Source organism: Apodemus sylvaticus, chromosome 7 (assembly GCF_947179515.1).
Source record: "Apodemus sylvaticus chromosome 7, mApoSyl1.1, whole genome shotgun sequence".
NCBI lineage: Eukaryota > Metazoa > Chordata > Mammalia > Rodentia > Muridae > Apodemus > Apodemus sylvaticus.
In genome coordinates, this window is record NC_067478.1 from 118,077,499 (window position 1) to 118,100,000 (window position 22,502).

Here is a 22,502-nt window from a genome sequence, read left to right on the forward strand (position 1 = left end):
TGTGTGTGTGTATGTGTGTGTGTGTGTGTCTATATCTAGATATGTGACCAATGTAAATACTTCATTATGTGTGTGTTTAACACATACAAGTTCGATATTGAAGCTGTAATGTAGTGGTGCCAATGACAAGGAGGTGTTATAATGCAACAAAAATGTCGTTCAATCCAATCCTGCTATAAACAAATGTTGTAAAGCATGCTCCTCAATGAGCTATCTCATTTTCCCACATCAACCCAGTTTTTGAATGGAAGAAGGGCTTTTTTTTGTATAGTAAGTAGTGATGGAGTTTGGGTAAAGGAATGTGAAGGGGGAGCAAGCACAAAGAAAATGTCCAGTGGAGAAACACTATCAGGCAGCGTTTCCTGGAACCAAAGAGAAGGGTGAGTGGCGGAAAAACTAGTAAGCTCCTAACCCCACATGCCCAAGCCAAAAAATGCGTGCAACTAACTTGGAAATTCATAGAAGTCTCACATGGTATCAGGGGTGAGGAATGCTCCCATCACTATGGCAGCCACAACCAGAGGTGCCATCCAGTATACTAAGAGAAATTCAGTCTAGGACTTCTTTAGAGAATTGCAGATCTTCTGAAATTTCCAGTTGCTGGCAGTGCAAGTTCACTCCAATTATTTCATTAACATTGTAATAACCAATCCTTCATTATACCCAGATGAGACTGTTATAATCAAATCTATCAAAATGTGACAATGTTTTCCTTTGTCATAATCACCTATCACATTCTAAACTTTTCTGTTCCTAATCTTATCTTAATCATTATTCATTATTATTAATCACATAAATTATTTCCTATTTATCAAGGCTATTGCCTGGTGCCATTATTATCTGCTTTGTCAGAACTGCCTGACCAGGTTGTACATAGTTTCAGTTACTTCTTGATGAGCATCCAATCTCCCTGACATTTAATAGCCTAAAGCATTCAATCATTGCATTTTCCCCGGCTCTATCAGTTAGACATTAATAGCACCTTGTATTCTTTTTCTTAAGGGTGTAGAATGGTACTCTATGTTTAGTATAATCAGTAGGGTCAGTTAAATGGTGAAGATGGAAGAAATAGCTGGGGTAGTATGGTATTGCAATGATGTTAACTGTCTGCATGATTAATTTAGGGAACTATGAGACACCTCAAAGAGACCTTTGGATTAGATATTTATGTTCAAATGAAAGTATTTGTCATTTAGAAAGAACAAAATATACAACTAGAGGGTCTCAAAGAAGAATTGTGTCCAGTCTAGCTCTTTATTCTACATGTAAGTAAACTAGGCCAATATTTGTAATGAAGTCAAACTAAAGGCACAAGATAACGTGTCAAGGACTAGATGAAGAATTAAAAAGAGCCTGAGAAAGGTTTTGGCTGAGACAGAAATGTCAAGGCAGTAATTAGTCCCACATCTGTTTCTGTGCACAAACTCTTCCATATCTACTTGAGAATCTTCCTGTTTCTCTCTGCCTTACCTGATTTGACTGAAACCCTGCATATCTCTGGCATACCCATTTTTCATGTACAACAGCTTATTCCTTGGAACACTTTATAATTGTCTCTACTACTTTCAAGAATAGGCCTTCAAAAGAGTGTATAGGAATTCTCAACTGTAGAGTGACATTTAATAAACAGTTAATATTGAAAAATGTAGAGACCTTCAATTTTACCATGTGATTAAAACATATAGAGTATCATTGGAGAATGAATGACATTAGACAAAGATTAAAATGTTTATTATATAATTTATTTTTCATTCTAATTATATTCTCCCTCAAGCTCTTCCTTAACACTTCCCAGATCACTTTTATCTTCCATTTAAAGGAAAATTTGAAATAGTCATATTTTTTATAAATGAGAAACCAAAATATAAAAACAAATGTTATTCCAGTTACCATTCAGTCAGTGACATTTAAAATTTTAATTTTGACAACCATCATATGTTTTTCTGTCTTTTTTGCACTGATGCCATAATTCCCTGAAAAATCAGGGTAGTGTGTTGGTCAGCACGTGGACTTAAGTACTAGATTAGACTTTAACCCGAATATTATATATTTGAGCATGAATGTTTTTGTCTTCAAAGTGAAACTTGTAAGATGCTATTTCTTGAATGCATGCCATATTCAAAAGGTTTCTAGCATTCATGGAAAATTGAGAGAATGTGCTGTTCAACTCAACGCCATCTGCTGTTTATTTGTGATATTACTCAATGGTATATCAAGCAAAAAGGGAGAAATAAATCAATTCAAAAACACCGCGCATAAGTAATAAATAGAAACTATTTACATAAGGTTTTCCACAACACATCTCATTCATATATTCTCAGTGTTTATGAAGTGTGTGTTAAAATATCAATGCATTGCACTTCCCGAATGGTCAGATAGTGCTGCCAGCAGCGATAGATAGGGGTGGCTTTTACATACAAGTGAGGTGTGTTATACTTTTGTACTACACATTGTAATAGAAAAAGTAATCAGTCCCATCACATTTCTATGTTATTAGTGTTGAATATATTTAATCTTATGTAGCTACATATATTTGAACAGTAACCAGCACTATTGTATTTGAACTACGTAATTACAGACTGGATCTCTCAATAGTATAAAACATGTAATTGTGAGGTTCTCTAAATATCAGAAAAACGGCGATGTCTGCTGAGGGGAGTCTCAGTGAGGTTCTGATGCTTGTGAATTTAGTGCCTACTTAACTGCATCTACAGTGTAATTAGACATGGGCTGGGTTGAGAGACAAACCATAACTCACATATTAGCAACGTATCTTGTTCACAAATAGCAAAGGTGCAGCTAATGCCAGCAGCTTTCCTTACACATAATACAAGTAATTTTCTGCACCACAAGGAACTACTTATTATATTTTGTGCTGTTCACAATAAGATTCTAAAAATACTTCCCAAAGCTACTCACACGACTATATAGGGTGCTGCTAATAGAAATAATTTCTAAGTTCATAAAATGATATCAAGGAGAGTAGAGTCAATTAGATATACTTAACAAGCAGGGTGGGGCACAAGAGGAATATTGGTGGAGTGGGAATTTCCACAAAGACCCTCTAAAGAACATTGCTAGAGAAAGTTGTGCTTAACTTTCATTTAAGTGTTTTTAAAAGATGTGCATCTGAAGAAAATGGGATAGAAGCCTCATAGAAACTCACATGCAAACTGACATGAGATACAGGTAACATGAGATGAGGCGTTCATGCCCAGTGTGCCCAAACCATGGATTGTCAGAACACAGTACTGAAGTGAAAGAAGTTTTTCAATGACTTATTAAAGACTATGACAGCTCATTCCTGTGGCACAGAGCTTAGGCTTCAGTCCTGAGGCCCTTCAAGATCCAGATCAGCCTGGGCAGCAACACCACATCTCCAGGTCCTGAAAGAGGCAAGTGGGGCTTCCGGGCGGCCAGCAGGGAGAAGTCGGTGTGCTCAGGTGAATCCAGCGGGCCCCAGCAGGAGCCTTCAGGAGCCTGCTTTGGGATCTGAACAGCCTGGGCCACAGCACTCGGTCTCCAGAAAGTGCGGGAGACCTGGTGTGCACCCAGAGGCAGTCTGGGAGCTCACAGCACAGCTCATTCCTGTGGCATAGAACTTAGGCTTCAGTCCTGAGGCCTCTGGCGGTAGCCCTAATCTTCCAGATCCAGATCAGGCTGGGCGGCAACCTCTTTCAGGTCTTGAAAGAGGCAAGTGGGGCTTCCAGGCGGCGATCCAGATCAGGCTGGGCGGCAACCTCTTTCAGGTCTTGAAAGAGGCAAGTGGGGCTTCCAGGCGGCCAGCGGGGAGAAGTCTGGTGTGCTCCAGTGAATCCAGCGCTCCAGTAAATTCAGCAGGCCCCAGCAGGAGCCATCAGGTGTCTGCCTCAGGGTCTGAGCAGCCTGGGCAACAGCACCCTGTCTCCAGGAAGTGCAGGAGGTAAGCTGTGCACCAGAGGCCACCTGGGAAGGGGCAGCTTGCACTGGTGAGTCCAGCATTGACAAGACAAACTAACACCAGTGAGAACTAGATGGCAAAAGGCAAACGCAGGAATGTCACTAACAGAAATCAAGGCAATATGGCAACATATGAACCCAATTCTCCTTTACCAGCATGTCCTGGATCCCCCATCACACCAGTAAAACAAGATTTGGATTTAAAATCACTGGTCATGATGCTGGTACAGGAACACATGAAGGACATACTTAAAGAAATTCAGGAGAAAATGGATCAAAAGTTAGAAGCCCTTGCAAGGGAAACACAAAAATCATTGAAAGACATCCATGAGAATACAAAAGTCAATAATAAGGAAAGGCAAAAAACTCTTAAAGAAATACAGGAGAACTTTGGTCAACAGGCTGAGGTCATGAAAGAGGAAACACAAAAATCTCTTAAAGAATTACAGGAAAGCACAAACAAGCAAGTGAAGGAGCTAAGCAAAACCATCCAGGATGTAAAATCAGAAGTAGAAACAACTAAGAAAACTCAAAGGGAGACAACTTTGGAGACAGAAAGCCTTGGGAAGAAATCAGGGGACAGAGATGCAAATATCAACAACAGAATACAAGAGATAGAAGAAAGAATCTCAGATGCTGAAGATACCATAGAAACCATGGACTCAACAGTTAAAGAAAATGCAAAATGCAAAAAGCTTGTAACCCAAAATATCCAGGAAATCCAGGACACAATGAGAAGACCAAACCTAAGGATTATAGGCATAGATGAGAGTGAAGATTTACAACTTAAAGGGCCAGCAAATATCTTGAATAAAATTATGGAAGAAAACTTCCCTAACCTAAAGAGAGAGATGCCCATGAATATACAAGAAGCCTACAGAACTCCAAACAGACTAGACCAGAATAGAAATACTTCCCGTCACATAATAATCAAAACACCAAATGTACTAAACAAAGAAAGAATATTAAAGGCAGTAAGAGAAAAAGGCCAAGTAACATAAAGGAAGACCTATCAGAATCACAGCAGACTTTTCACCTGAGACTATGAAGGCTAGAAGATCCTGGGCTGATCTCATGCAGACTCTAAGAGAACACAAATGCCAGCCAAAACTACTATATCCAGCAAAACTCTCAATCAACATAGATGGAGAAACTAAGACATTCCATGACAAAACCAAGTTTACCCAATATCTATCCACAAACCCAGCCCTACAAAGGATAATAGGAGGAAAACACCAATACAAGGAGGGAAACTTCACCCTGGAAAATACAAGATAGTAACCTTTCACCAAACCCAAAAGAAGTTAACCAATCAAATTTAAAAAATAACTTCAAAAATGACAGGAAGTAACAATCACTATTCCTTAATATCTCTTAACATCAATGGACTCAATGCCCCAATAAAAAGACATAGACTAATTGACTGGATAAGTAAACAGGACCCTACATTTTGCTGCTTACAGGAAACACACCTAAGCGTCAAAGACAAACAATACCTTAGAGTAAAAGGCTGGAAGACAATTTTACAAGCAAATGGTCTCAGGAAACAAGCTGGAGTAGCCATTTTAATATCAGACAAAATTGACTTTCAACCCAAAGTCATCAAAAGAGACTGTGAGGGACACTTCTTGCTGGTCAAAGGAAAAATACAACAAGAAGAACTCTCAATCCTGAACATCTATGCTCCAAATGCAAGGGCACCCTCTTTCATAAAAGAAACTTTATTAAAGCTCAAAGCACACATTGCACCTAACACAATAATTGTGGGTGACTTCAACACTGCACTTTCCTCAATGGACCAATCAGGAAAACAGAAACTAAACAGGGACATAATGAAACTAATTGAAGCATTGGACCAATTAGATTTAACGGATATATATAGAGTATTCTATCCTAAAGCAAAAGAATATACCTTTTTCTCACCACCTCATGGTAGCTTCTCCAAAATCGACCATATAATTCGTCACAAGACAGACCTCAACAAATATAAGAAGATCGAACTAATCCCATGCCTCCTATCAGATCACTATGGAGAAAAAGTGGTCTTCAATAGCAACAAAAACAAGAGAAAACCCACATACATGTGGAAATTAAACAATATTTTACTCAATGATACCTTGGTCAAGGAAGAAATAAAGAAAGAAATTAAAGACTTTTTAGAACACAATGAAAATGAAGACACAACATACCCAAATCTATGGGACACAATGAAAGCAGTGCTAAGAGAAAAACTCATAGCCCTGAGTGCCTCAAAAAAAAAAAAAAATGGAGAGAGTATACATTACCAGCTTAATGACAAACCTGAAAGCCCTGGAACAAAAAGAAGCTATTTCACCCAGGAGGAGTAGAAGGCAGGAAATCATCAAACTCAGGGCTGAAATCAATCAAGTAGAAACAAAGAGAACCATACAAAGAATCAACAAAACCAGGAGCTGGTTCTTTTAGAAAATCAACAAGATAGATAAACCCTTAGCCAGACTGACCAAAGGGCACAGAGAAAGTATCCAAATTAAAAACTTAGAAATGAAAAGGGAGATATAACAACGGAAACTGAGGAAATCCAAAAAATCATCAGATCCTACTACAAGAGCCTATACTCAACACAACTGGAGAATCTGGAGGAAATGGACAATTTCCTTGACAGATACCAAATACCAAAATTAAATCAGGACCAAATAGATTATCTAAACAGTCCCATAATGCCTAAAGAAATAGAAGGAGTCATAGAAAGTCTTCCAACAAAAAAAAAAAAAGCAAAGAACCAGATGGTTTCAGTGCAGAATTCTATCAGACCTTCAAAATAGAGTTAACACCAATACTCTTCAAATTATTCCACAAAATAGAAACAGAAGGAACACTACCCAATTCCTTCTATGAAGCCACAATTACGCTGATACCAAAACCACACAAAGATCCAACAAAGAAAGAGAATTTCAGACCAATTTCCCTTATGAACATCGATGCAAAAATACTCAATAAAATTCTTGCCAACCAAATCCAAGAACACATCAAAACGATCATCCACCATGATCAAGTAGGCTTCATCCCGGGAATGCAGGGTTGGTTCAATATATGGAAATCCATCAATGCAATCCACTACATAAACAAACTCAAAGAAAAAAACCACATGGTCATTTCAAAAAGCATTTGACAAAATTCAGCATCCTTTTATGCTAAAAGTCTTAGAAAGAAGAGGAATTCAAGGCCCATACCTAAACATAGTAAAAGCAATATACAGCAAACTGGTAGCCAGCATCAAACTAAATGGAGAGAAACTTGAAGCAACCCCTCTAAAATCAGGGACTAGACAGGGCTGCCCCCTTTCTCCTTATCTTTTCAATATTGTACTTGAGGTACTAGCTCGGGCAATTTGAAAACATAAGGAGGTCAAAGGGATACAAATTGGAAAGGAAGAAGTCAAACTATCATTATTTGCAGATGACATGAGAGTCTACCTAAGTGACCCAAAAATCTCCACTAGAGAACTCCTACAGCTGATAAACAACTTCACCAAAGTGGCAGGTTATAAAATCAACTCAAGCAAATCAGTGGCCTTCCTATACTCAAAGGATAAGCAGGCTGAGAAGGAAATTAGGGAAATGACTCCCTTCCCAATAGCCACAAACAGTATAAAGTATCTTGGGGTGACTCTTACCAAACATGTGAAAGATCTGTATGACAAGAACTTCAAGACTCTGAAGAAGGAAATGGAAGAAGACCTCAAAAATGGGAAAACCTCCCTTGCTCATGGATAGGTAGAATCAATATAGTTAAAATGGCCATTTTGCCAAATGTAATCTACAGATTCAATGCAATACCCATCAAAATCCCAACTCAATTCTTCACAGAGTTAGAAAGAACAATTATAAAATTCATCTGGAATAACAAAAAACCCACGATAGCTAAAACTATTCTCAGCAACAAAAGTAAGTCTGGGGGAATCAGTATCCCTGACCTCAAGCAATACTACAGAGCAATAGTGTTAAAAACTGCATGGTATTGGTATAGTGACAGGCAGGAGGATCAATGGAACAGGATTGAAGATTCAGAAATGAACCCACACACCTATGGCCACTTGATCCTCGACAAAGAGGCTGAAAACATCCAATGGAAAAAAGATAGCCTTTTCAACAAATGGTGCTCGTTCAACTTGAGGTCAGCATGCAGAAGAATGCGAATTGATCCATCCTTGTCTCCTTGTACTAAGCTCAAATCCAAATGGATCAAGGACCTCCACATAAAGCCAGACACTCTGAAGCTAATAGAAAAGAAACTGGGGAAGACCCTTGAGGACATTGGTACAGGGAGAAAGTTTATGAACAGAACACCAATAGCGTATGCTCTAAGATCAAGAATTGACAAAAGGGACCTCATAAAATTACAGAGTTTCTGTAAGGCAAAGGACACCATAAAGAGGACAAATCGGCAACCAACAAATTGGGAAAAGATCTTCACCAATCCTACATCAGATAGAGGGCTAATATCCAATATATGTAAAGAACTCAAGAAGTTAGACTCCAGAAAACCAAACAACCCTATTAAAAATGGGGTACAGAGTTAAACAAAGAATTCTGAAGAACTTCGGATGGTGGAGAAGCATCTTAAAAAATGCTCAACTTCATTAGTCATTAGGGAAATGCAAATCAAAACAACCCTGAGATTTCACCTTACACCAGTCAGAATGGCTAAGATTAAAAATTCAGGAGACAGCAGGTGTTGGAGAGGGTGTGGAGAAAGAGGAACACTCCTCCACTGCTGGTGGGGTTGCAAATTGGTACAACCATTCTGGAAATCAGTCTGGCGGTTCCTCAGAAAACTGGGCACCTCATTTCCAGAAGATCCTGCTATACCACTCCTGGGCATACACCCAGAGGATTCCCCACCATGTAATAAGGATACATGCTCTACTATGTTCATAGCAGCCCTATTTATAATTGCCAGATGCTGGAAAGAACCCAGGTATCCCTCAACAGAAGAGTGGATGCAAAAAATGTGGTATATCTACACAATGGAGTATTATTCAGCCATTAGAAACAATGACTTCATGAAATTCTTAGGCAAATGGATGGAGCTAGAGAACATCATACTAAGTGAGGTAACCCAGACTCCAAAGGTGAATCATGGTATGCACTCATTAATAAGTGGATATTAACCTAGAAACCTGGAATACCCAAAACATAATCTACACATCAAATGGGGTACAAGAAGAAAGGAAGAGTGGCCCCTTGTTCTGGAAAGACTCAGTGAAGCAGTATTCAGCAAAACCAGAATGGGGAAGTGGGAAGGGGTGGGTGGGAGGACAGGGGGAGAGAAGGGGGCTTACGGGACTTTTGGGGAGGTGGGGGGCTAGGAAAGGGGAATCATTTGAAATGTAAAAAAAAAATATATCGAATAAAAAAAATAAGGTCTCTTAAAAAAAAGACTATGAATGTTCTAGGAAGAAACATGGGTATATTGTTAATATAGACTTAGAGGTAATTCAAAAACCAAGCTAATATTATGCAGAATATTAAAAGTATTACTTCGATTCAGAAATGTAAGAAGACAAAATAAGACAGTGTTCTGATAAATGATAAGACAGAGGCAACTTTGCAGAATTCCCAAAGAAGAGATTACAAAAGGAAATTATATATATATATAAAATCTCTGATCAAGGGGAAAGTTAGAAGGAGAAGGAAGGAATGACAAAATTATATTTTATTCTCCAAAATAAGAAAACAAAGATATGCTAACCAAACCCAGAACTCTTAACAGGATTGCAGCCTGAAACATGCTTAGGAGTTTTGGAAATGGAGGGGAATTCTGTTTTCCAAAGGAAAACTGATTGACTTTAACTGATTGAAAATAAATTCCAGAAATAGTAATTGAATTGCACGATCACCACCACAGAGTAAAATCACAGGTGAAAAGCATATACACTAAAATGGAGCTTTACCCATTTTTTTCTGTCTTTATTTCAAAGCCATTACTTACTTCTGGTGCTCATCTTCTTTTGGCTTCCTCTATGACAATATGCCCTGAGATGCAGAAGTGCTGATATAGATATTTCATTGTTTTCTTTTTCTTACAGATTGCTGAACATTAGTTACTACCACAGAAGTCACTCTTAGTAGCTTGAAAAGCTATGAGTATCTGGAGAATCTTGCCCACTGCAAGAAGATAATCATTTGAGAATGAGGGCAGTTGTAATCTAAGGGAATAGAAACAGATGTCTAGAAGGCAATTTGGTAGTCCAATCATACATATTTAACAAAGCAATATGATTTATATTCACTGGGTTCTAGGACATTTCTCACCATAGATTTAAGCCTTCATTTAAAGATCCACATGTAAGTTCACACCTATGATTTTAAATACAATTATAAATTAAATACCTGCACCAATAACAGCCCTACCATGTTTGCATTAGTGAGAACATCTTGCTTTATTCTTAAGTAAGAAAGCATTATCGGTGACAATTCTCTTTTTGCAGTACTGACTCTTGATACTGATGTAGCCAGCCAACAAAGAAGTAGCTTCCACTTCATTTCCAGTCTGATTTCTCTATATTCTATAGGCAAAATTTGTGTCTTCTCTAGCAAGATGAACTTCAGTATGGCATGCAATCAATACCTTTAAAAAGAGCTGACATAGCTTATATAGGAACATAATGGTCTTTTCTGTCTAGTGACTCTAAAGATGAAGGACAATTCTGATAGAGAAAGTTTCACTCCTCAAAGATAAAAAGAAAAGTAAAGAAATGACACAGATGTAGAGGCCTGATGTGGGTGAGTCTTTCAGTGCATTTCCTCAACCATGCTACAAAAGTTACAGTACTTTGTAGCATATAACCAAATAAAACATGAAACCTAATGTTCTCTGGCTGCATCAACAAAACCATTAGATGACTTCTAATACTCTCTAGTTCTATCTTGACAAGATTCAAGATGATTACCATGTTACTGATGCAAGCATTTTCTACATTTCATAGTATAAAGTTGACATAACCACCAGTGTTTTCCATGTATTTAACAAAAATTTTTACTAATGAAAACACAGCTATTGGAAACTAGAACAATTTAATTGATGCAAAATAAATCATTCTTGGATGTTTTTGTGCTATAACTTGTTACCTTGCAGCCTGGTCTATGTGGTCATCAATGTGTAGGGCAATCCAAGTCTGTTCACCACACTCCAGGGAAGGAATGCATTGCAGGAGGTGTGGTTGCATCTGTCCACAGGAGGGGGTAAAAGCAAAAACTGAAATGTATTTGGGCAGAAGTCTGTCATCCCACAGAGAATTGAGAACTATTTGATTTTTGACCATGAAAATTTCCACCAGACAAACAAAGTGTTTAAGCCCTTAAGTCACACCAGGTTATATGAAATTTGTCTGGAATATAGCCAAGTATGTATCTTGGGATGAGACACATCTCTGAGACATGAAGTCAGACCAAATGTATTCTTTTCATGGAAGAAAAGGAATGAAATTCAGATTGTCTGGCTTTCAATACATTGTAAGATCCTCTTCAATTTATTTTATTTGTAGAGAGTGTCATGTAAAAAGTTGTATTTAGAATAAAGATATATGACTGGCTGGACACTCAAAGATAAATCCCTTTTCAATGAAAACACAAAATGAATTATTGGAGGATAAATTTTGAGCTAAGCACAAGTCATATATGAGTTTTATTTTCATACACACACACACACACACACATTTTACAACCCCTTGGTATTTTATGAATTCATTGTGTCCAATGCTATAAATTAAAATCCCAGGAATTATTCATTATATACTTTAAACTGCTTGGAAATAACATCTTTACTTGTAACTAGGTTAATTCAGAGTACGTGTGAAGTTGGATTAAAATCTTGAGCTACTATTTAAGATGTGACAAAATAATTCATCGCATCCCAGGATTTGGCTAAGAAACCAATTACAGATTATGAGGAATAATTTATGGAGGAGCTTGGCAAAGTCTACTAGAAAAAAATAAGGTTTTTTTTTTTTTTCAAAATAATAACAGACATGTGTGAGAAATCCAAGAAAGTCAACATTTGGTTTGCAACAGTAGAGTGAGATTGCAGCATAGAACTGTGAGGGCTCCTCCAGTTGAGCAGTGCAGGAGACTGCATAGAAAGTAGAAAAAAAGTAAGGACTAGAACAACACAACATCTCTAAACCATTCTGCACTGTTGTTGTTGAGGAGTAGACCTGTAAATTTATAATACAAACTCATTATAATCATATTACTCATGCTTACTGCCATTTTTGTCTCACTACACTGGAAACAATGTGATACTTATACTCTAGAGTTTCCTCTTCATTGTGCTAGGCAATCTCTCTTTAAGTTATTGTAATTACAATAGGCAAGAAACACAAATATTCTTGTTTACTTAATATAAAAAACTAGGATTGTTTATTTCTTCTGATTAAGTGGCATATATTTGAAACTATATTTTAGAAAATAGCCTACAGATCTACAGATTCAATGCTATTCCCATAAAAATCCCAACCCAGTTCTTCATAGAGCTAGAAAGAGAAATTCTCAAATTCATCTGGAATAACAAAAAATCCAGGATAGCTAAAACTATTCTCAACAGTAAAAAAACTTCAGGTGGATTCAATATCCCAGACTTTAAACTCTACTACAGAGCAATAGTGATACAAACTGTATGGTATTGGTACAATATCAGGCAAGCGGATCAATGGAATAGGATTGAAGACCCAGAAATGAACCAACACACCTATGGTCACTTGGTCTTCGGCAAAGGGGCTGAAAGCATCCAGTGGAAAAAAGATAGTCTTTTCAACAAATGGTGCTGGTTCAATTGGAGGCCAGCATGCAGAAGAATGCGCATCGATCCATTCTTATCTCCTCGTAACAAGCTCAACTCCAAATGGATCAAGGACCTCCACATAAAACCTGACACACTGAAACTAATTGAAAAAAAAAACTGGGGAAGACCCTGGAGGACATGGGCACAGGTGAAAAGTTCCTGAATAGAACACCAATAGCTTATGCTCTAAGATCAAGAATTGACAAATGGGACCTCATAAAACTACAAAGTTTCTGTAAGGCAAAGGACACCGTCAAAAGGACAAAACATCAACCAACAGACTGGGAAAGGATCTTCACCAACCCTAAATCCAACAGAGGGCTAATATCTAATATATACAAAGAACTCAAGAAAGTAGAACCCAGAGATCCAAATAAGCCCATTAAAAAGTGGGATACGAAGCTAAAGAATTTTCACATGAAGAACTTCTGAGAGCTAAGAAACACCTTAAGAAATGTTCAACATCATTAATCATTAGGGAAATGCAAATGAAAACAACCCTGAGATTTCACCTCACACCAGTCAGAATGGCTAAGGTCAAAAACTCAGGAGACAGCAGGTGTTGGTGAGGATGTGGAGAAAGAGGAACACTCCTCCACTGCTGGTGGGATTGCAAGATGGTGCAACCACTTTGGAAATCAGTCTGGCGGTTCCTCAGAAAACTGGGCATATCACTTCCTGAAGACCCTGTTATACCACTACTGGGCATATATCCAGAGGATTCTTCAGCATGCAATAAGGACACATGCTCCACTATGTTCATAGCAGCCCTATTTGTAGTAGCCAGAAGCTGGAAAGAACCTAGGTGTCCTTCAACGGAGGAATGAATACAAAAAATGTGGTATATTTATACAATGGAGTACTATTCAGCCATTAGAAACAATGAATTCATGAAATTCTTAGACAAATTGATGGAGCTGGAGAACATCATACTAAGTGAGGTAACCCAGTCTCAAAAGATCAATCATGGTATGCACTCACTGATAAGTGGATATTAGCCTAGAAACTTTGAATACCCAGGACATAATCCACAAATTAAATGATGTCCAAAAAGAATGGAGGAGTGGGCCCTGGTTCTGGAAAGACTCAGTGCAAAAGTATAGGGGAATTCCAGAACAGGGAAGTGGGAAGGGGTAGATGGAAGAATAGGGGGACGGAAGAGAGCTTATGGGACTTGCGGGGAGTGGGGACCCAGAAAAGGGGAAATCATTTGCAATGTAAATAAAAATAAATAAATAAATAAAAAATTTTAAAAAAAAGAAAATAGCCTATAGTCTTGAATATTTTCACAATCCTGAAAAATGCAACAAAAAGTCATCTATTATTTTTCTTGATCATTTTGATATTTGAATGCTCACAATTTCTTCTTTATTCAGTCATCTATCACCCAAACTTACATCACCATTTCATTTTTCTTTTCTTAAAAATCTTCCTTAAATAGAGTCCAAGGCAATGAGCATCTTAAAACACTAACTTCCTACATAATGGTATTATTACAATCTTACTCCTTTAAGAACAAACATCACTAATGCAAGTCAATAAAACATTTTCTCCGCACCTCACAGAAAGGAATTCCAATTACTACAACATGTTGTTGAAGGCAATCTGCTATGTATTAGAGAACACATTACACTTTGAATAATATGGATTAAAAACACAACATAGGCTGTGCAATTCAGGGGAATGTAGGAAATAACTGGTACGGACAGGTAAGAATAGGCTGTGTACAGGAATGCATCTGAATGACTTTTGATTTGTAAATAAAAATTACATTAAGGTTTTATTAGGTGTTCTGAGGGACAGGAAATGGAAACATGCAGAAGGGTAATCAATAAGGTAGATTTGAAAGGTAATCAAAAGAACATTTTAACACCCAGTTCCATAATTGTCAATCTGAAATGTGAAAAAGGCCAGAAGTCAGAGATTGTTTAGTGGGCTGAATATGGAACACCATTTGGGGAACTGGTGGGAAGTTTCAATACAGGGTTAAGGAGCCATACCATCTCATAGTAGAATCAACAGCTATGTGAAAGAGAGAAAATATATTTCAGAAAAATTGAAACTAAAGTGATGAGTAGAACCAGTCTTGTTTCTAAACCACACACTTGGTAAAACAAACACAAAGTTTGAAAATACGTTATTTATTTTAGTTTTCTAGTATCTGACCATTATCAGGGAATGGCTAGTAATAGTGACTTATGTCCATAACAAAATTTTTCTTTGTTTTAGAATTTATAGAATAAACAAATTTGAATGTTTTTCCAAATAATTAGTTTAAGACATCTAAGTTTGAGTTGTTTCTAAAATTCTAACATTGGGCAGCAGGAGATGATACTTAGTACAGTACTTCTTTAATTCAAGAATCCCAAGGGTTGATCCTGGGTACTGCATAAACTGACCATGCTTGTCCCAACACTGAGATTTTGGTGCAGGGGGATCAGAAGTTATGGATCACTTTTAGCTACATGACCATGTTGAGACCAACTTAGACCACGTGATACTCTATCAAAAGAAGCAAAAAGGTATATGGGTCAAGAGAAAAACCTAATTAATGTTCAAGCCTACTTCACAGCCAGTGTTTCAAACCACATTTGAAAATTTGCCACCAAGAATATGTTTGAGCTATGTGATCATAAAAGTGCTAAGCAGATATAAAACAAAGCAAAACAAAACAAAACAACTATTTAGTGAAAGAAATTCAATGAGGTATTTCTTTTGGTGAAATTTGTACTTGTCAGCTAAGGTGTAAATATACCCATTTTCTCTGTTTTACACAGAATTGTAAGAACCAAGATGAAAAACAATGTTCACTGCAGTTTTAGTTATTACAGCCAGAAAGTGGAAATAAACTAGACGCTGCTTAGTGGAAGAATGGATGAAGAACATGTGGAACATGTACACAATGGATTATGGCTCAATGGTTTAAAACCAGAAACAAATCACCACCACCACCATCACCAATAACAACAATAACAAAAACACATCATGAAATTTGCAGACAAATGGATGCAACTAGAAAAAAAGTTCACTTTGTGAGATAAGCCCAACCCAGAAAGACAAATATCATATGTGTTCACTTATAAGTCAGTATATCTGATAAGAAAATGATAGTCAATCTACAAGGCAAACACCCTAAGATGGTAGGCGAAGGGGAGGACTAAAGGGAAAGATTATAGGGAAGAAGCATGCATCTACCTGGGAAAAGAAAATAGAATATATTCTCAGAGTGGATTGGAGATATATGGGGATCATATTGGGAGGGATCAGGAGAATGGGATGGAGGGAAAGTGTGTGGAAAGGGACAACTTGGATTGGGGGAATCCTGGGAACTCGAGCAGTCATTTCTGGAATCTGAGCACATGATCTTAGTAGGACCGCATAGAAATGCTGAATCTCTATTCATCTGAGCTGGCTGTACTTAATACCTAGGAAACGCTTACAATACTCAATTGAATTTCTGTTTAAGGAGATCCCAGGGAGATCTCTAAACAACACAGGCTGACACTAGGACAGAAGGTCACACTTGGAAAACTGATAAAGTAGCCCCATTGCTGAAGACAACTTCAACTTAGCTTATTGAACATAGAGTTCAACTAGTGAAGGTTTCATCTAGGTTTTTCTTTTTCTTTTTCTTTTTCTTTTTTTTCTTTTTTTCTTTTTCTTTTTTCTTTTTTTTTTTTTTTTGGCATGACAAAATACTGTGCAAGATATGGAAGGAGAAACCTGGGCATCAGTCTAGCCACAAAACCCTCCACCTTGTTGTCTGTACTGCCTACAAGATGAAAAGAGACAATGGTAGCACAGAAAATGTGGAAGTGGCCAACTAATACTTGGTTTAATCTGAGGTTGACACCAGAGAGGGATCCCTTGCCCTATACTGTCTGGGTGGCCAGGAATTGCAGCATGGATAGGCCAGAGCCCAAGGGTAGAACCAAAAATGACTAGCGAAAAACATTAATGAAAACATTTCTAGTGATGTTCTGCTATACTCAGGTTTCTGCCTTGTCCAGTCATCATTAGAAAAACTTCCTCAGGCAACATATGGGAGTGAGTGTAGAGACTCAGACAGAAATGATGTGGAGAAAGTCTCAATTTGAGGTCTCCACTGGGTCCTCCCTGTAAGATCATGGAGCTCTATGGAAGATGGGAGAAAGACTATAGAAGTCAGAGGGGATGTGTCGTAGTCAGGGTTTCTATTCCTGCACAAACACCATGACCAAGAAGCAAGTTGGGGAGGAAAGGGTTTGTTTATTCAGCTTATACTTTTCACTTTGTTGCTGATCATGAAAGGAAATCAGGACTGGAACTCAAGCAGGTCAGAAAGCAGTTGTTGATGCAGAGGCCATGGAGGGATGTTTCTTACTGGCTTGCTTCCCCTGGCTTGCTCAGCCTGCTCTCTTATAGAACCCAAGACTACCAGCCCAGAGATTGTACAAACCACAAGGGGCCCTGACCTCTTGATTACTAATTGAGAACATGCCCCACAGCTGGATCTCCTGGAGGCACTTCCCAAGTGAAGCTCCTTTCTCTGTGATAACTCCAGCCTGTGTTAACTTGACACACAAAACCAGCCAGTACAGGATGGAAAACACCAGGTGAACATGACTCACCAAATCAACTAAGTAGACCTCACATGAGCTCACAGAGACTGATGTGGCAAGCATGGGGTTTGTAAGGATCTACATCAAGTCCTCTGCATATATGCTATAGTTGTAAGCTTGATGTTATTGTGTGAGTCCTAACAGTGGGAGTGGGTATATCTTTGACTCTTTTGTCTGCTCTTCAGACTTCTATCCTCCTATTGGGTTACCTTGTTCATCCTTGATATGAGGGCTTTTGTTTCATCATATTATAACTTGGTTTATATTGTCTGACGATTTTATCTTGGAGACTTTCTCTTTTCTGAAGAGAAAGCTGAAGGGAAATTGATCTGGTGGAGAGTGAAGGTGAATGGAAAGAGGAATCTAAGATAAGTAGAGGGAGGGGAGACTTGGTTGGGATGTATTGCAGGAGAGCAGAATTTATTTTAGATTAAACAGAAATTCACAAAAATTATAATAAAGGAAATGTGCATTTAAACTTTAAAAACAAAGACAAAATCAAAACAAAAACAAATGTCTCTAAAAGTGTCATCAACTGTTAAACACTTTAAAACACAAGGCATCACAGCCTCTTGGCACTGATGATAGCTGAGTTGGAAGAGTAGATATCCTATCAATGCTGTAATGACAATAACCCTTAAAGCTAAATCTGCTTCCACGTCTGTTATTGCTGCCACTCTTGAAATGACCTTTAATGAACAGGCTTTTCATATCTGTAAAACAAATGTCAAGCATCCATTGGACTACCTCTCCACTTATCAAGCTGGAGGAAAGGAGGCAAAGGGAGAGCCCTCTGCTGTGATTAGAAACAAAAGAAAATCAGATCAAAAACAGTTAGCAGTGGAGGGAGAGCCATGGCACAGGCTCAGGGAAGTGCACTGGTGTTTTGTAGTTGTTGCCATTGTTGTTGTCATTGTTGTTCTTGTTGTTTTTGTTGTTGCTTTTCTGAAAGTGTCAGCAACTTACATGATCCATTCTTTACATCTGGGGACTCATCTTGGTCCCCAGAGAGGGAAGGTAAGAAACAAACATCTACCATTGCTGTTGTCACTATTACATCTTTTATTAGTCTGAGTACAGAAATATTACTTATTATAAAGTTTATTTGTGTCAGTGGAGATGAATCATAGGGCTTCTTATTCTAGACAATTACTGTACTATCGGGCTGCATCTTCAGCCCTAAACTTTTGAAAAAATATCTGTTTTCAAGAGTACATAACAACTACAAAAAACTCTTTAAGTTTCGTGAATATCTATTATAAATTCAATTCATGGAATAGAATTTTGCTTCATTTCCAAAGAATGAAAATTTAGTTATTGGAATCTTCCACCAAAAATATGAGAGATGTCTCTTTAAGATATCCTGCCCACCCCCACTGCATGAAGGTTACAGGGATTAGGCTTTTAACATTAACATCTTTAATCCAGTCTCAGACTTTCTGAGTTGAGGATGGAGCCTGCTAACTTAACACTAAGAGTATGTCAATCACTGTTACTCTCTGATAAGCCACATTCTTATCAGATATTATTATGATCCTCAAATCCCATCACAATATAAATGTGTGCTCAAACATCCTTTGTCCATAAGAGTCACAGTCCATATAAAGCCAAACTGAAGTACTGAACTTTAAAGATCACAGTGGGAGGCAGCCTGAAATGCTTCTGCAGTGAGACAAATCAAAGAGCTAATGAAACTGAGACACTTAAAGCGAAAAAAATGTGTATCTTGAGACTGAGATTGTGCTCCCTCTACCCTGTTCATATTGAAGGTTCACCATGAAGTATGAGGTACAGACATTGTGTCCTTAGTATTTTTTTATCAGCAGGGGAGGAAAACTGGCTAGCTGAAATTGTGCATGCCATGGAAAATTTGAGTGCCATTTTAAAATATATGATTCCTTTGATTTGGAACATGCATTCAAGTTACAAACATCATTAGGTCATGGGTAAACCAAACTGAAGAGAGTGAACACTGTTCAGAAGAATTCCACTCTGCAGACTATCTTTTAAGAGTTCCTGCCCTCTTGCTGTCTACAGACAACTGCTACTTTTAAATTCATTTACTGTTCCTTGTAATGGCAATCTTTTTACTTGAACCCTAAAGTGTGAATTGCATCTCATGTGTCCCTTCAGACGTATTTAGTACTTTTGGTAAAGTAAATAAATCTGAAGCCTAGAGTCCTTTTAAACTCCAGTCTCTCAGTGTACCTTGTTTTCAAACATCAAAATATATATACGCTTGTGTTTTCTTGTTGTGACTAAGCCATAGAAAGACTCTCCACCCATGCAGACCGAAGAACCTGACATGTCAACACAGTTTTCCCCACAGCTGAGCCCTCTACAAGCTGGTGCTTCACGAGTAGAATCTGCTTCTCATTTCTGTGATGATTTATGTACACAGAATTATAAAATGGAATTCTAGACATTTTATATCAAAAGAAAAAACAAAAGCCTATACCAAGTTACAAAAAGTCACTGAATGTTTAGACAGACATTTTCTTTTGAACATTTCCCACTTGTATGTCTCACAATCATCAAACTTCTTGTCTACTCTTCTAAGGTAAGTTTAAGGCATATGTTCAGACTTATCATACCATATATATTTAACTTGTATACAGAAAGTAAATGTCCTGGAATCCTGATATCCCATATGTTTTGAAGTACCAGCTTATTAATATAATAAAAACCAGGAATCTAATATATAAAATCATTCACTGTTCAGTTCTGTACGATTTGTGCCCATGACACTGGTATTTAATCACATACTGAGTAATCCAATAAACTATCAGTATATTTGAAAATGTTTGATAGTAAAATATGAAGACATTTGGCTGATCTTTTATTGCATTTTAAATACATTTAGCAGCTGCTAAAAAAGCTATATTGCATATATGATTTTTGTTTTATTAACAATGAAAACCAAGGTGAGTGGGGCATCATAGGTTCTGTTTTTTATTTTTTCAGTAAGAAAGAAAGAAATTAACTTGAGAGCTGGAACAATTGCTCAATGTTTAAGAGCCTGTGCTGTTCTTCAAGAGGACCGAGTTTCCTTCCCAGCACCCATGACATGCAGATCATAACAGTGACTCCAACTCCAGGACATCTGAAACCATCTCAGGTCTCTTTGGGCACTGTATTCACATTCATATACCAACAGAGAAACACTTGCACACCCACAAATAAAAGCAAAAAATATCGTAACAGAGAACCACAATATACACAATATAATCCTTACCTTGGATCCACAGAGCATTTTGTTACTGTACCATTTTTAAATTAGATTATTTGCAAGGTAGTCAAGAGAAAAAAAGGAAAAGTGCTATCAAAATAGTCAGAGCATCCATGAAAATAAGACATTCCATGATTCAATTGTTCCTGTAGTCTATCACCACCAGACCCTTATAATCCATATCTCATCATACAAGTGTATATGATATAAAGTAACCATCTGTTTCAGATAATTATTTATTAGAAGTACTTACCTCATATTGTACATCATAGGTTATCTAAACAGAGTTCATTGTGCGCTGAAGAATGAATGCAGTTACAAGCACTTGTGACTTAACTTTGTATGAACATTTATGTATGTTGGTACCCACTAAGAATCTTGTGGCCAATCTCTTGTAGATACTGTTTAACATCTTTATTTGACATTTCTGTCCATAATAGATCTGTGGAACTGGTCAGATCCATTCCTCTATGAAAACAAGGAACCAAGAGGCAGAATATCTTAGTTGTAATCTGTTGCTGAGTGTCTCTGAAAGAAAGTTCCAACTCCTTTAATGTGCCCCCTCCAAAAAGTTTAGTGTAATTTCATGTACTTAAAATAAGTAAAAAAGTTTAATCACAAAATGTATTCACCATGATATCTGAATTATGATCAATTAAATAACTGGGAAGTAGAGTCTGATCAAGTTGTCACATCAACCTGTTTCCCTTACTTACAGTTTCATTCTTCATCATCAGTCATCAATACTTAGGATTTATGATTCATTCACTGAATGTAAGTAAATTGTTCAAACAGTGAGGTTCAAACAGCACTCTCTCTATATGACATCATAGTACTCAAGCAGAAAGGAAGTACTTGCAAGGGAAGAACAGATGGTATGATGTAAGGTTTCAAAAGTTGCAGAGAACAGTGTAGTGTGCCCATTCATGAGGTGGCCACATAAGGGACTAGATTCTATGGTACTACATAGCTATAAGCTCCTTATTTCCACCCTGCTCAGCTGGTGTGGGCACAATCAAATCTCAGTAGCACTGAAGACAATGAGAGGACATTTCATGTGTTAGACAATTCTCTACTCACAAATCTAGATACCTAGAAAAACAGCTGACCCTGAGATATTCAGAATAGTACAAGATTAGCTTGTAATAACTTACTGTTTAGAAATAAAATGACCTGCTTATATACAACAGAAAATGCAGAAAAAAAAAACATCCTTTGTAGAGAAAAGTCAGAATCTCATTAAATAATGATGGTAATCTTAGGTAATTATTTATTGAGTACATGGCACTTTTTAATATAAATATATGGAGAACAGATTATTCTAATAGTGCTAAGTATTTGTACTCAATACTTACTAACTACAAAAAGAAACATCTTAATTTTACAGTGAAGTCTAGCAGAAGTACTTTTTAAGTGATCAAGTAAATGTCCTGGTATGGGGAAAGTCAAAATCATAAACCACCTGAGGGAGTGCATTAAGTTTATAAAAACTTTGCTTGCTTGTTTGTTTATTCTGTTCATTTTTTCTTTCTTTTATTCTTGTATTAATCATTTTGTTCCTTTACATTTCAAATGACAGTCCTCTTTCTAGTTCCTCCTCCATAGAAACTCCCATTTGATTCCTCCTGTTCTCCCCCTTTGCCTCTATGAGAGTGCACCTCCATCTACTCAACCTCTTCTCCCTCACTGCTCTAGCATCTCCCTGCCATGGGGCGTCAAGCCTCCACTGGAACAATGGCCTCCCTTCACACTGGTTTCTGGTACATTCTACACATGTATCTCACGCCATGGCTCCCTCTATGTATACTCTTTGGTGGGTGGTTTTGTCCCTAGGACATCTGGGTATTCAGTTGATATTGTTCTTCCTATGGGGCTGAATTCACTTTCAGTTCTTTCACGCCTTTCCCTAG